At 34.2% G+C, this 16,633-nt stretch overlaps 1 pseudogene; it reads left to right on the top strand.

Annotated features, from left to right (window-relative positions):
• LOC124097377 (cordon-bleu protein-like 1) overlaps window positions 1-13,208 on the top strand; it is a 31,503-nt pseudogene extending 18,295 nt beyond the window's left edge.
• Window positions 13,209-16,633: the final 3,425 nt, after the last annotated feature.

Genomic DNA, 16,633 nt, shown 5'->3' with positions numbered 1-16,633 from the left:
AGAAGAAAGTGATTTATGAATGCTGATAGCCCAACCCATGTTAACATAAAAAAACAGTAAAGATTCATAATACTATAATATTCATATTTGAATAAGAAGTCATAGTCCCAATGATATCTGTATATCTATGTCAGTTTAATTTTTTTTTTTTGGTATGTATATGTTAACTTGAATGTGTATGCTGCTGATTGACTTTACTTCAAATGTTCAGTCCCATTCTGAGACACATGGAGAATGTCATTTCTCCATGTGTAAATCATTTCCTATTCTTTATATCTCAATTATTTTTTCCTTTCATATACTGTGATGGCAGTAGCATTCCTATTGAGAAATCATGATTTAAAAGCTTCTTCTTTCTTAGAAAAATGATTTAGTATATTATTTTCAAAGATATTTTTAAAGAGAGAGAGAGAGAGAGAGAGAGAGAGAGAGAGAGAGAGAATTTTTTAATATTTATTTTTAGTTTTTGGCGGACACAACATCTTTGTATGTGGTGCTGAGGATCGAACCCAGGCCGCACGCATGCCAGGCAAACGCGCTACTGCTTGAGCCACATCCCCAGACCATTTTCAAAGATTTTGACATCAAGTTAGTGCTGGGGTCACAGTACATTTACATAATATTTATTTTGATTTGCACACACTTTGCAATGACCTTTTGTCAACTTTAGGTGATTTTAAAAATAAATAATTTATTATCCCTAAAGTGGTTTTATTCTCTTTTCACCTACAGTATACTTATTTAAACCATCGTTTGGTCAGATTGTAGATGTTTGTATTAATTTTGAGTAGAGAAAGGACATTGCAGTACAGAAGCTACGTTCTCGTTCTACTGGCCACCCTTGGAAAATAACTTGGCCATTCACAGACCAAGTAAGACTCTTGTCAGATATGTATGAGGAGGAATTAGCTAATAAATTCAGTGGTGATTCTAAGCTTCCAGGCCTGAAAATCACTAGGAATAATTGTGAAATGTTGATGAAAAATTTAGAGCTAAATTCAATGATTCAGTAGGTCTAACCCACTGAAAATATAAAAAACAAATTTGGAATATAAAACTAATAAATTAGTGTTTATTAAGGAGGATTTAATTTAATTTAATTTATATTTTTACATTGATTTACTTCCCCTTGGAAAATATTTCTGTTTTTGGAACTGGATAATATCCAGTTTCAAAATATAGTCAGTGGAAAATAAGAAACAGCAAGAAAGAAGAAAATATATTTAGGCTCATTTACTTTTTTAACATTTTTATTCTTTTAGTTATACATAGCAGTAGAATCTATTTTTGTATATTTTTATAAGCATGGAATATACCTTATTATAATTAGTATCCCAGTCTTGTGGAATAAACAATGTTGAGATTGACTGTGATGTATTCATATATGTACATAGGAAAGTTATGTCAGATTCATTCTACTGTCTTTCCTATTCCTAACTATCTTCCCTGCCTTTCATTCCCCTTTATCTAATCTAATGAACTTCCATTGTTCCCCTCCCCTCCTCATTTTGTAGGTTAGCATCCACACATATAAGAGAGAACATTTGACCTTTGGTTTTTGGGATTGGCGTATTTCACTTAGCTTGATAGTCTACAGATTCATTTATTTACTGGCAAATGTCATAAAACCTTTCTCTATGACTGAGTGATAATCCATTGTGTGTGTGTGTGTGTGTATCGTAATATATCCATTATTTACACACACACACACACACACACACACACACACACCCCTACTCACCATAATTTCTTTATCCATTCAATTGGTGATGAACATCTAGGTTGGTTCCATAGCTTAGCTATTGTGAATTGAGCTGCTATAAATGTTGATGTGGCTGTGTCGTTGTAGTACACTGATTTTAGATCCTTTGGGCATATACTAAGGAGTGGGACAGCTGGGTCAAATGGTGGTTCCTTTCCAAGTTTTCTGAGGAATCACCATTCTGCTTTCCAGAGTGGTTGTACTAATTTGTGGTTCTTTGAACAATGTATGAATATACCCTTTCCCCCACAATCTCATAAACAATCATTGTTACTTATATTCTTGATAATTGCATTTAGGCTCATTTTCTGTTGCCAAAAAATATGTCTTACATTGTGCTCATAATAGTGTTCAGAATAGTGCTTTCCGTATAAACATTAAATAATTAACCATGTTAATTAAGAGCAGAATCAGAAATTTGCCTCTTTGCTTCCTTATCTTACATATTCTTAATTTTCAAATCCCAAAAGTTTTCAGTTTTTGGTCATTGAGAAAGGAAGTCACTCAAATAGTGAACATAATGTTCTAATCAGTTGAATTTTATTTGGGAAAATAAAAATAAATTCTATTTTAAAATGACATACTTGATATAGGAATCTGGTAATGCAAATATTAGCTGCCATGACCAAATAATAGTACATTTAAGCGATGTTTAAAAATGTGAATTTTTTTTAAATTACATAAAAATTTACCTGACATCATGACTTATTTTGTTTGGGTATAGCTTGCATGATATTGTTTGTTTTCAAAGAAACTATTTACTGTAGCTCCTCCAATTTTAGGGCTTGTATTTGATCTTATCCTCTTTTAGGTAAAAGTGGATGATGATAAAACTATAGAAATACTTGACATCTTTCATGAGTTGACTTTTGAGGCCCACCACTTATTAGTGCTATGCAAGCCATTCCCATATCTCAAAAGGGAGGTTACTGGTCATCATGCAGGAGAAACGATGCCTCAGAGCAGGTCCTTACTAGGTATGGATGCATGTTCATAATGCCTGTACACTTCCAGATGCTATTCCAGTTCTCTGCCATCCTGTGGAGTAGAAGCTGTTGCTACTAACGCAGGGATTGGCAGGCAATTTGCATTTTCAGGTCATATGAACTAGAATTAGGGGAAAAGTCAACAGGATCTGAGAGGGAGACTGTCACAGATCTCTTGGGCTACAACTCTAGAAGAATAAGGATACTTTTTTCCCCACAGAGAAAAATCAAAACTAACATTTTTGTTTTTATAAGGTTGAAATCAACCATGTTATGACTAAAAACAAATTCCTCCAAAAGACTTTAGTAAGGACACCCAATGAACATGACAATCAATAGACTGTTTTTTGTTTTTACTTCTTCAATTTTTTTTTCTTTTTTTTTTTTTTTTTTGGTGATGCTGGGGATTGAACCCAAGCAAGGCCTTAGCACATGCTAGACAAGTGCTCTACCATTGAGCTATAACTCCAGTTCTTTACTTTCTTAAAGGTAATGTTTTCTGTCATTTGCCTTAATTAAAAATGATATTTACTGAGATTATTTTAGTACTAGATATGAAATGTAAATTTACATGAGGGGCTATTGAATAAAGATTCTAATTGGAGGGAAAATACAATTTTTGAATTTATCAATTTCTTTCTTCATTAACAATGATGGAAAAATGAAATCTTTACTTATTTTTTGGAGTATAGCCGCCTTCTCTATATTGCCTATTCTAGACAGTATTCTATCTTAAAATATTACCTAAGTGATATATATGTACACATAGGTAGATGTGTGTGTATGTGTCTGTATAATTTACATATAATTATATCTATAATTTAGAATACTTATTTTCACACCTATAATCCAAGCCACTCAGGATCACAAGATTGAGGGAAGCCTCAACAATTTTCTAAGGCATTCTCAAAATTTAAAAATTTAACAAAGGGCTGGGGATGGACTCAGTGGTAGAGCTCTTACCTGCAAGCTTGAGACCTTGGGTTCAATCCACAGTACTGTAAAACAAACCAACATATTTTCACCTCTTTACTTGTCAGCAAAATGAAGCTGTGAGGGGTTATTATAATTTAACATGTGGCCACATTAGTTAAAGAGGTTCAAAACTCAGATTCTTTTGAGTGTACAGCCCTTACTGCTTTTTCTGTATGCCACTGCCTGAATTCGTATAATTAGTGATATAAAGATTATCTGTAGCATTCAAACCAACTGATTATAGGTTGGATGAGGCAAACATTGTAAACTTGAGTTTTTCTATTTTTTCTCTCAATAGTTCAGAATGAAATCATTGTCCTTACAACAAATACAGAAGATACTATGAAAAATAGAGTGAGGAGAACAGAAATCAATGTAGAAGGGGAAGCAAAAAATAAGGACGCAGTCATGGAAGTTGACAGACAGTCAAGCTATAAAGCACATAAAATTGTTAATGTTATAACTTCCAAGGAAAGTCATCTACCAGCACCATCAGTACCAGACCACAAACTGAATCAGCCTGGTGCAGAAAAGATGAAAATGCAAGATGCCGCAATTCAGACAATCCCTTCCAGCAACAGTTCTGGGAATCACCAAGATCATAATTTGCCTGCTTTCAAAGTTGATGAAAGTGTGCAAACTTCAAATAACAAACCAACTCAACACCTATCTTTAAATCTACAAAATTCTGTAACTACCTCAAGAGAATTGAGGATTCAGAGCACCAGTCATATATTCAGAAGACAGACTTGCCATAAAAGATCCAGCTTGTGCACAAGGCAATGATGATCCTTTGTCTCCTATAGATGGAATTGATAAATATTCAGCTACTTCTTACCTAAAGAATCTGCCACTTTACAGAAAAGACTATAATCTCAAGCCAAACCTTCAAATGAAATTACAAGAGAGTATATACCCAAAATTGGAATGACTACTTATAAAATAGTTCCTCCCAGATCCCTGGATATACTGAAAAACTGGGAATCAGAAACCATAGGGTATAAAGATAATCAAAAGATACATGCTTCAGGGAATGTGAAGGAGGTGGCCCTGCAAACACAAGACCTTGTTACTTCTGAAGGCCCGGGGGAGCTACCGCTAGACCCTAAACCAAAGCCTAACTTGAGAACAGAGCAACAGTTGCACAGGGCTGTGAGCTCACCTGATGGTGCTGTGACTAATCCTCTGAAACATCCCAGAATGACTAGAGACGCTGGCACAGCTCCTTTTGCGCCAAATTTGGAAGAAATAAACAATATTTTGGAATTGAAATTTAAATCTTGGATTTCAAATCCCCAGGCCAAACCAAGATCTTTTTTCTTGCAGATGCAGAAGAGAGTGTCAGGTCAGTATGTGACATCTCCAGCTGCCAAGAATGTCCATACTGTCCCTAATCCTTCCCCCAAGGAACTAACAAAAAAAGAGATGGAAAGGGACACACTGCCTCCTTCAGAACAGACACTTTCTCCCTTAATTAAAACTACTCAAATTAAAAACATGGAAGATGACATCATCAACCAGAAATCTGCTGAAACCTCTCCTCCTCCTATAGCTCCCAAGGCTATGCTTCTTCCCGCTAGTCAGGTAGCAGCAGTAAACCTGGAGATTTTGAAAACTTTTGGTGCCCCAAGACCATATTCAAGTTCTGCTCCTTCGACATTTGCCCTTGCTGTTGTTAAGAGGTCACAGTCTTTCAGTAACGCACGGCCGAGTCATCCAGTGTGGTTGCATCCACCCAACCTCCAGCTCACACAGAGGATGGGTAGACTTACTGTGTACACAGGTGTGCAGACATCCCACAAATTGATATGATGGATAAGGTCAATGTTACCTTTTAAAAAAATAAGTATTCGGATTATCATGGAACCAAGTTAAAATAGTGGATAACAAGCATGTTGGTATGTTTGTGCATTACTGAACTCTGAATTCTTATTAATAGGATACCATGCTACTATAGGGAAGAAACTAATACATATAATATCATTATTTACTCTGTATAATTCACATAACGATTAGATATTACTATAAGGTTGCCATTATATAATTGTATTATTAGTAATGATATTAAATTTCTTCATTCATAGGCCTTGTTAATTTACTAGTTTAGAGTTTCAACTATTTTCTTTGCTAATTCATTTTTAATTTTTCTGCATGTCCTAGCTTACTTCATTTTCTCTTCAAGTTTTATAGTACTATATAATGCAATATAAACAGTGTTGGTTATATGAAACAGCAGTATCAAAGACTAGATAAAGTAACCCAACACCTGGGCTGTGCCTTTTCCATTATATGCATTCAACCTCACAGCTGACCATACATTTTTGCATGTAACTAATTCAAACTGAAATCAGTTCTAAAGTGTAACTTTCTTTTTTTTATTTTTTTAAGAGAGAGTGAGAGAGAGAGAGAGAGAGAGAATATTTTAATATTTATTTTTTAGTTTTCAGTGGACACAACATCTTTGTTTGTATGTGGTGCTGAGGATCGAACCCAGGCCACACGCATGCCAGGCGAGCAAGTGTAACTTTCTTAATTCCCCATTTTGTTAAGGTCACCTTTTTCAGTTATACATGTGTTGACTAAAATATCATCTAACTATTGTCTAGCCTTAACAACTTACCAAAAAGTGTGTCATTGAGTTGATGCTTAGTCAACTAAATGGTGTATTTTGCCAGGTTCAGACTGTATAGGCAATGAGGGTATGAAATTCACAGTGTGACTCATGATAATCTGCATGTGAGTTTTAAGAAATGTTTTGTGTACTTTTACTCTGATGGTATTTAAAGAATACTTTCATATTTGTGTGATGGTTCCAGAAGTATTTTACACTACTTTTTCAAACATTCTTAGAGTAGGAGAACATTAACCATACTGCCAAGTGCATATTTTTCAGTAATTTTAAAGCAATATTTATAGTGGAAAATATTTACATTTATTATTTGTTAAAGCATCAGGAAGTGATGTATGATATAGACTTTAATTCTTGAGTTGGGAATAAAACCTGCATTTTTTTTCCTTAAACTGGAATACCATTCCTAAACAATGGAACTTTGATTTAGATAATGCATTTTTGAGTCATTGTCCAAACCATGTTTAACTCATTATTTTTTATGGCAGTTGGAAAAGACATCTTTAAGATTACTTGATTTGCCAGTTAATTCTGATACCGAATATTCCTTCCTAAGAAGTTTAAGATTTTGATTCTTCAGTTTGGAAGTTACTAATGTTTATTTTTATCCTCATGGGAAAAATAAAATAGCCAACACAAAGTCCCCATGACTTCCTGAAACACAAAATAAATATTTACGTGTAGTAATTAATATTCCTTTATTAAAAGCTACTTTAGATGTAATCACTATGAAATTGTCAATATTTGACTGTGCTTTCAAAAATAATCATTTTCCAACCTGTATGTTGAAACCATGAACATGGATTATTTTTAATTTTGTAGAATTTTCTGATTATTAGTTTGGCTCTTCTAGTCAACTCAATGTATTGGAAATATCAGTATTATTTAACTCCACACAGTAAACTGTATCCTTGAAAGAGAGAGGCCATTTTTCTTCCTTAGCCTCCTCTGTTCAAGGGAAGGGAAGGTAAAGTAATGCCATCGTCTTCTAGTTCAGCTTTGGCAGCAAAGAGAATTTATTGGATGAAGAAACAGCCATATCTAAATCACCCATTGTGCAAATGGTGATTCCTAAAGAACTATTGGTGATAAAACATGTTTTACAAAATTGAACTATTCTTCCCTTGGAATTCATATAAATATCATGCATTTACTTTTGTAGCAAAATAACTCTGCACATAATGAACAAAATTCTCCAACACCAACTCCAGCTGACTGCCCATCATTCACCCTTAAGAGACAAAGTTCTTTAACATTCCAAAGCCCTCACCCAGAACAGATCTGACAGAGTTTACTGACTGCAATCTGTTCTGGAGAGGCTGCTGCCAAATTGAAAAGGGTAAGTTTTCTTTATCAGATGGGTGACAGTGGGTTTATTTTCAACATTGTCAAACTAATACTTGAGGGAAACTTTTTTCTATCATTTAAATCCTAATTGAGAGGATGCCAGAAGTTTACTCTTTTATGTTAGGGGTCATTTTTGAGTTATAAACTGAAAGAGTCCAGAGTTTTATAAATAGTTTAAAATGTTGGCTCTATTTTCCACAACATGAGCCAGGTGCAGAACATGACTTTTGGTTCATTATTGTATAATTATATATAATTATATATAGTTTACAGTGCTCTGATATCTTAATAAGAAATTATGTTAGCACATTAAGATTCTTTAGAAGACTGCTCCCTATTCCAGAAAAGGTAGACTTCTGGTGATGGGAACCACCAAGTTTCCAGACATAGCTTCTCCAAAATAACTGTCATAGGTGGAGTTAGAAGAGTTATATAGCTTTAATCAAAAGAATAAAAGAGCCCATCATGGTGGCACATGCCTGAAATCTCAATAGCTTGGGAGGCTGAGGCAGGAGGATTTTGAGTTCAAAGCCAGCCTCAGCAATAGCGAGGTGCTAAGCAACTCAGACCCTGTCTCTAAATAAAATACAAAATAGGGTTAGGGATGCAGTTCAGTGGTTAAGTGCCCCTGAGTTCAATCCCTAGTTCCCTCCCACCCCACTGAATAAATAAGAGAATTGGGGTGTGCTGGCACATACCCATGATCCCAGCTACTTGGAAGGCTGAGGTAGGAGCATTTCAAATTTGAGCCTGGGCAACTTAGTGAGACTCTGTCTCAAAATTTTAAAAACGTCTGGAGATGTGGTTCAGTGGTAGGCCACCCCAGTAGCACCACCACCAAAAAAAAAAAAAAAAAATCTAGAGATCTAGAGAATGTAGATGAGAACTAATACAGAAACCACAGTCTTCATAATGCCCTGCCATAGTTGTCTAGTTCTTCTTCATGGAGGTGTAGAAAGCAGGAGAGAGGAGGGTGTGTCTTTCTTCAGGGTAAATGCTAAATGAATGTCCCAAGGAAATTTTTACGGGTGAGTTTCTTCACTCTATACCCTTCATGCCCTGAAAGAGTACATGGTGAACTTTGAGCAGAAGCTGCACTAAGACTTCCCAGAGTCAATCATCTCTGCATTCCTACTGCTTGATTCCCCAGTAGTCATCCTCTTAGAAATACCTCAACACTGAAGACAGAAGGAAAGTCCTTGGGATTCCACTGACTCCCTAGGTATTTGATTTTGTGAATTCCTTTTCTAAACATTTTATAAACTATTTAGAGAAGAGTTAAGAGACTTGTTGAGCAAAACATGGAGTTCAACAGAAATTAAATCTGCAAAGGAACAGGAATGCTGCAAAAACAGAAAAAAAAACAGGCAACTTGGGTGTCTCAAGGACTTCAGCACTTGCCATACTCAGCTGCTCTAGCCAGTTTTCTCCATGTATTTGAGTGACAGATGTTCTTCTCCCAGAAGACATGGTGCTCCTATCTGGGCAAATATGGAAACTTTCAAGAGTGAAGGAAACAAATAATTCAGGGGGATTAGTGTTGAATTTTATAGCTTTTTTTTGGCTGGGGGGAGCTGCATTTAGGTGCCAAGCAGCAAGTATTACAAGAAATGAAGAGCCTGTGTCCATTTTCACTACCTTTTGCAATTTTTTGAAATACAAGTTGGAAAAGTGCAGTGAATGTAGACATACAGTCCAAAGAAGGCAAATGAGAACAACTTACCACACAGGTCAAAAGAAAGAACTCTGCCAGCCCCCTACTGACCTGACTTTAAAAATTGGATATCTTATCATGTATTTTTGCATTAATTTGTATTTCATATGTATTGCATCAAGTAGTATTTATCTTGATAGATTTTAGGTTCCCCATTATATTGAATACCTATTCTACAAGCCCTCAACAACTCCTCCTCTTTTCCTCTTGAGGGAACCATAGCCATGATTTTTATGATTACTACCTTGCTTTAATTTTTTAAAATTACTTATTTATTTTTGGTGCTGCCGATTGAATGTAGGGTCTTGCTCATGGCAAGTATGTTCTCTACCACCGAGATATATCCCAAGCCCCAATTCATTTCTAAAGAGGACCACACCTATGCATGCGTCACCAATATACAAGTTTTGAATACTGCTAAATATCTCATGGATAAATTTGTGTGTGTACTCCTCTTATAATGTCAAGCAGCATAGAAATTTGGTATAGCTTTAAATATTGAAATTGGCATTTCACAGATCATGACAAATTTACATTTAAAGGGGGAAATATTCTCATGTTAATAAACTGTACAGTCTTATTTTTGAAAAATTTTCTATTTCTCATCTGATAAATTAAAGAAGAGTTTCAAACCTGTCACTGTACAGCTATAGTTTTCTCAATTCAATAAATCTGACAAGCAATTTCAAGCACATAAGTTCCAAGTACCAAATATTTTACTAGATACTGGGAATGTAAAAATGAATAAAATGAAGCCTCTATCTTCTGCACATTCACAGCCTAGGCCTGAAAAACAGTGTCACATCAGCCCCCAGGAGAACCAGTAACCACACAGAAATTGATTGCAGTGCTACTGCACTTAGTTGGTGAATACATTAATCAATTCCAATGAACTAATTGCAAATACTGTGCATTAAGTTAGAAATGCCTTTTAAGCCAACAGAATCATACAGTAGGCAGCTGTGTATTTGGTGTGTTACTGGCCCTGAGTTGGCAGTGCTTTCACACAGAAAACTCTCATTACTTCCAGAATGAGCTGGATATTGATCAACACAGAAAGGAGACTGAAATGATGATCCTATAATTGTATCCTATTTAAAACTCATTACTTCAGATTCTATTGAGTTTAAAATTTCATCTCTTGGATTAGGCAGTTTTTGATAGCTCTGTCTGTAGAGTGGGATCTCCTAAATCTTTTTAGTGAATATTTCATACATTAACCCATTTTATTTCACAAAAAAATGGACATAAGATCTAATACTGTTTTCAGTATCCAAAATCGAGGACAAGCATTTTTATTTTTAGTCATATAATTCTGAAAATTGTGTTTTTGTGTGCCAGGACTTACATATAAGTGTGTTCATGTAGTGTCATATGCAGTAGCTCTAAATAAGTATAACTGTAATATCCAAAGATAATAGAAAATATAGCAGTGCATTCAATACATATATGATCATATAGCAATAGAATGAATGAAATAGAGCCAAACATGACATTATAAGCAAGACCCTACATTCAATCGGCAGCACCAAAAATAAATAATTTTAAAAAATTAAAGCAGGTCATTACACTGTTACAAAGAGAATATAGCTTTATAAAAATAAAGTATGAAAATAAACTGATGAATAATTTTTCACCTTTGATAATAAATATTTCCTAAGATTGAAAATTTTAAATTTGGGTAGGTAGAAGCCTGGACGGGAGGGTCAGTAAAAAACTGGAGAAATCACCCAGAATCTGACTGGCATGATTTGTTTATTTAACTGGCCTGTTTTTTGTTTATGTTTCCTTGGTTTGATTTGAACAAAAGATTTCAGGTTGATAGCTCTGTCTACAGTAAGAAATACTAAGTCCTACACTGTGCCAGGCACTTGAAAAATTGATATAATATGGTAACCAAATAGATAAGATCTTTGCCTCCTAGAATTTATAGAATAGTTCTTTAAGGATGTTCTTTCATATTTAAAAGTTTAGTAAACAAAATTTTAAATATCAAAGCAAATGGCTCTTTTATTTCACAGTAACCACTCTTGATAGATTGCTAACCTTCCAGACCACTTTTATAAACACATTTTTTATAAATACATTTAGCTTACCAAAATGGAATCTTTCATAAGAAGATATTTCTGAAGCTTCCCATCTTATTACATATAGATCTATCCTATTGTTTTTAAGCCTACGTATTATTAACCTCTATGAATATAACAGAACCTATTTGCTACTTATTGATAACCATTAAATTGGATTTATACATGGTGCTGCAATGAGCATGTTTTACTTCTAAGCATTTAGCTCCATCAGTATGTGTTTTTAAGTACATGAAACAATTTTTTTCTCACAAAGAACTATGAGGAGTCTAATTTTGGCATGAATTACAAAAACTAATTCTACACATGGAGACTTTGGGGCCAAGGTTACACAGTAAAATGTCATTACCTGTCTGTTGTCTATACTTGGAGAGGAATCCCATATGAACACTGAAGAGGGTGCAGATGAGTTCCCTCCCCTAGCAGCAGCATTTCTTCTTCTTTGTTTCCCCCAGGCAGGTAGTATCAACCACTCTACTCCATATTGGATTTACAAGAAATTTCATTACTGAAAGTTACTAAATCTTAGTTTAGTACAGGGAAGAAATGAAAGAAAAGGAAACCAAATACAAACTAAATTTACAAATTTCCTTTTCCTTTTCACCAGCTTACTTTGTTGGTCAAATCTGCAAGCATTGTTAACTTCAGCTCTTGTCTTATGAGAAAATGATAGCATTTGGTTATGAAGCCAAATTAGCCAAATTATAGTCTAGATAAACTGGTTTTTAAAAAAGTTTTAATTTTATGTTCAAAATAGTCAAGTTCCACCATTCAGGATCCACATGATTTTTCCTTACATTTTTTTAAGTTGTAATTTTGAGCTATTTAGAAAATTATTTAGTGTTTTTATTCACTAACAGTTCGCAAATGGACTTTCAAAAGAATTTCAAAACTTAGGAGTTTATTTACTAAAAGAAATCCCAAAACCTCCACAATTGTTGTGGCACAAGAGTCATAGATTTGACCTTTCTTAGCCCTACAGATGAAGAGTAGTTTTTAAAACCATTTATTGTTGGTTTTAATAAATAAGAGGTCACTGAGAATTAAACATCAAGATAATACATGTTATCAATGTAAAAATTGTAAAATCATTCCTTTGTGAAATTTACTTCACTTGGTTGCATTTTCCAAAGCACTCTTGGGGAGCCAGAATTAATCTAGCTAAAAATGCTCTTTAACAGCTTGGCCTGCAGTCTGTTTGTGCTCTTGTCCTTTATGTTGATTTGGTAATTTTATAAAGCCGAAGATGTGTTAATGGATTATTTAACTTGTTTGTTGTAGAAATAACAACTCTCTGGTTTTTCATTTCATGGTAGAGTGAACATTTATCCTTGATTATTTGTAATTTATTGAAATAATAAATGAAAAAGAAGTTAAAATGTGCTAATTGTTGAAAATTTGACAGCTGTCCCATTTTAAATTGATGCATGCAAAGTATGTTTCTTCCTCTTAGGTTACTGTTCCACCAAATAGGATATCTGTTAATGGCAGGTCGGGACTTAGCCATTCCATGTCCTCTGATGCCCAGGAGGGCCATTAAGTGTTGCCCCACCACAGTGAACTTCACTGCTTCCACTTCACAGACCAGCTTCCTACCAACAGAGAACATTGGCAAATGTATATTCAGATGAACACTAATATATTACCTATTAAAGTGTAAGAATTTGTGCTCTGGCTTTTCATGCCAAAAGAAGAATTATTAGAATTTATAATTTATAATTATTGTTTCAGTCTTTTTTTTTCCTTAAGAGTTAAATATGCTGCTTTACAACTTTCAAACAAGGTGTAAATGACTTTCATTTTTTTCAAATGATAAATAAGCACCCTTTATTGATATCTCTTACTGACGCATTCTTTATTGCTTTTGTCTACTGAGACAAATATAAATTAAGATTTATAGACATATTTGTGTGACACATGAATAGGAAAACAGATCTGATATTTGCTGTGTCAGTGTTAGTTTAATTGGAAACATTTATAAGTTACATGAAAGACTATTTTGTGCAGAAAGGATGATCTAGAAAACTAGTGGTATCAAATATATTCTGTTCAATTATTTTCATTTGAGGAATCACATTATGCAAGATGTGTATTTTATGTAATTACAAATCAGTGTCAAATTTAGAGGAAATATATTTTAAAATTTTATAACATGGAACACTTTTGGTTTTTCAATGTTTAGAGCTCAAGTTGCACAGGAGAATTTTAAATATTTTCTGTATATAATTTATCACACAAATTACATATTTTATGTGCCAGAGCCTTAAACACCTTCTGTGAAAATGTTATATTGTGACACATTTAATATAGAAAGAGGAATAGGAGCTAGTTTGTGTCCATATTGGAAAACTTCAGACTATTTGGAAGTTCCAAACATCCTGGTTTTAATTAAAATGGGTCATTATTTAGTTCAGATGCTAATATTCTAAATAATAATATATATTTACATGAATACTAAAATGATAAAGCAAAACAGAGCCTGGGGACTAGAGCCTTTTGGTGTCTTTTCCCTGCTTAAAGAATTACTCATTCTAAAAGCTTGGTTCAAACAAGCTGACATTATGTTGGTTTTCACAAAAGATGCTGGGATATGTGACTCTTTATAAGGTATTGATTTTTTTCCTATTTAATAAAAGCAAGTTATATATTGGGGGTGCCTTTTGTTAAAAATGTAATTTGTGCCAATCAGCATATTTGTGTGCCTCACCTGATGAAACACATTTCTGTCGGCCAATAAACAATTACTATATGGTCTACCATTTATTGGGGCTCCTGAGTACACATTTAAGCCCTGACATTCTTACTGAAAAACCGGGGACTGAGCACATAAAATGTTTAGCATCACTCCTGATACATGGCAAGGACATCTGAAGGGCCAAATTTTGCTGTTCTTTTCCTTGAATCAGACTTGGAATGAGACACTCATACATAAATCGGTAGATACATGAGTTAATTTTTGAAAAATTGTGTTTGTCTAATTGGTTATTTGCTTGCAGAAAAAAAAATGGATCCCTACTTCAAGAAATCATATGTTTGAGTTAAAGATTTGTCATTTAAAAGTCATATTTAAAAACTTAAAAAGAACATATTCACTACTTTCAGACCTGAACATGTGAAGAAAAATGTTGAGATAAAATGAAAAGGCATAGCCATTAAAGAAAGACACCAGAGGCAAAGGATGTGGCTCATATGGTAGTGCACTTGCCTGACATGCGTGAGGCACTGGGTTCAATTCTCAGCACCACATAAAAATAAAGATATTTTAAAAATACGATAAATTTAAATCCATTAAAATGTGAAATTGTATGTACACTAAGTACTAGAAAGTCAAAAAGCCAAAAGATATTTTCAAAATAAAGGGTTATTTTATGAAACAAAAATGCAAAGAAAATCTAAAAGGCTGATAAACCAATAGAAAAAATATTCTTCATTGATGTTGGGGAAATAGTAACTAAAACACAAATTACTACATCAAATTAGCAAAAAAATGCAAGTTTCAAAATATCAAGTGTTAAGTACTGAAGCAATGAGAACTCTTACTGTAGGTGGAGAGAGACACTGGCACAATAATCAGTCTTACTGTATCTAGTAAACTAAGTTCCCTTGTCACCTCAGAAAATTGCTTGTGAGTGTGTGTAAGGACACATCTGCAAAAACATTCATGGCAGCCTGTATACAACAGAAGGTGATCCTAATGAGTGTTCAACAAATTGGGAACACTCATATGAGAGGCTTCTGTGTAACAGAGTGAACAAGCTAGAGTCATGGGTCAGCAAAGACAGTTAAAAGTAACTCAGAAAAGGTATTTTTTATGATACCAATTATATAAAGCATAAAATATGCTAAATGGCATATATTGTGGCTGTGTAGATAGAAAAAAAAATATGCACACATTTATTTGCTAGTGGTTACGTTAGGAACCAACAAAGGAAGATGAAATTCATAGGAGGTATCAATTGTATTTTATAAACTGTGAAAACAAATGTTTGTTTCAACTCTAGGTTCTATATATTCTAGAAGCAGTTTAATGTTTTAAAGGTCACGTGGGACTTGGGAGGATATGAGGCATTAATACTCACATGATCTAAAAAGTTTTCCTGTCCACACCATTTTAGAATATGTTACCATCTCTATTCATTTGAGAAGTTTGAGAACAGTTTTCACCTATCATTTCCTCAAGTCACAGTAAAAGTGAGAAACAGGAATGGTCCAGAATCAAACTTTTGAGTTTCATATTTAATTTTGGGCATCTAGACATTGTGTTTTGCCTTTCCTCCCTCAATGAGGTTATTTAGAACAGTTTAAAATTACAGTTTATATTTAATATGTACTAAAGTATGAAACACCCCTTTTTTTGTCCCCAGCCTCTCACATCCCTCTCTGATGATAATGGCTGTTAATATTTTGATACGAATCCCTAGATAGATGCATTTATATCCAATATATGTCCACAGGTTTGCTTGAGACAAATATTTACATTTGTATGTTTTCTTGACATAGAGTCATGCACTGATATTCTAGCAACTTGCCTTTTATTCCAACAAGGTTCTGAAAGATTTTGCACCCACAGATCTTCATATTTCAGTTAACAATCCTCCTGCTATTTTTCTTATAGCACTGCACAATACTTGCTGAAGTCAAGATCTTGAGTTTAAATCTCTGGTCTGCCACTTGTAAATCCTGGGATTCTTGGGCAAATTATTTTCTCTGCAAACTTGAATTAACATACCTATGTTATGGGGGTGGTTGCAAGAAATTGTTTCACATGCAATTCCCTTTTAAAATGTACTTGTTTTTAATACTATTAGTGAGCAGGAATTGTTCTGAGGAGTGATCCTCCCTCACATCTCACCTAATTTGTACTGCCAGATCATGCCTGGGTCACTAGGCATTGGCAGGAGAAGCCTCACTCTGCTCCTCGATCCAAGTCCCAAAAATGAGACCAGTCTTTTTCTTAAGTCTTAAAGTTGATCGTATCTGAAACTAAGAGTCCTAACTGATAAAATTGTCTAATGCCAGTTCATTTTCTACCCACAATTGGTAGAATAAATAGACCTAAGAACCAAACCCATCCTTTTACTATTAATTTCAATAAAAGGGAACTTGCAAGTAGAGGACACAATAAAGATCCAT

This window comes from Marmota monax, unplaced genomic scaffold, assembly GCF_021218885.2.
Source record: "Marmota monax isolate L192 unplaced genomic scaffold, Marmota_monax_Labrador192_F-V1.1 WCK01_AAM20220418_F8-fsc00401, whole genome shotgun sequence".
In the NCBI taxonomy this organism is placed as follows: domain Eukaryota; kingdom Metazoa; phylum Chordata; class Mammalia; order Rodentia; family Sciuridae; genus Marmota; species Marmota monax.
Note: the sequence above shows the minus strand (reverse complement) of the source record. Positions and strands in the feature narration are given on the sequence as shown.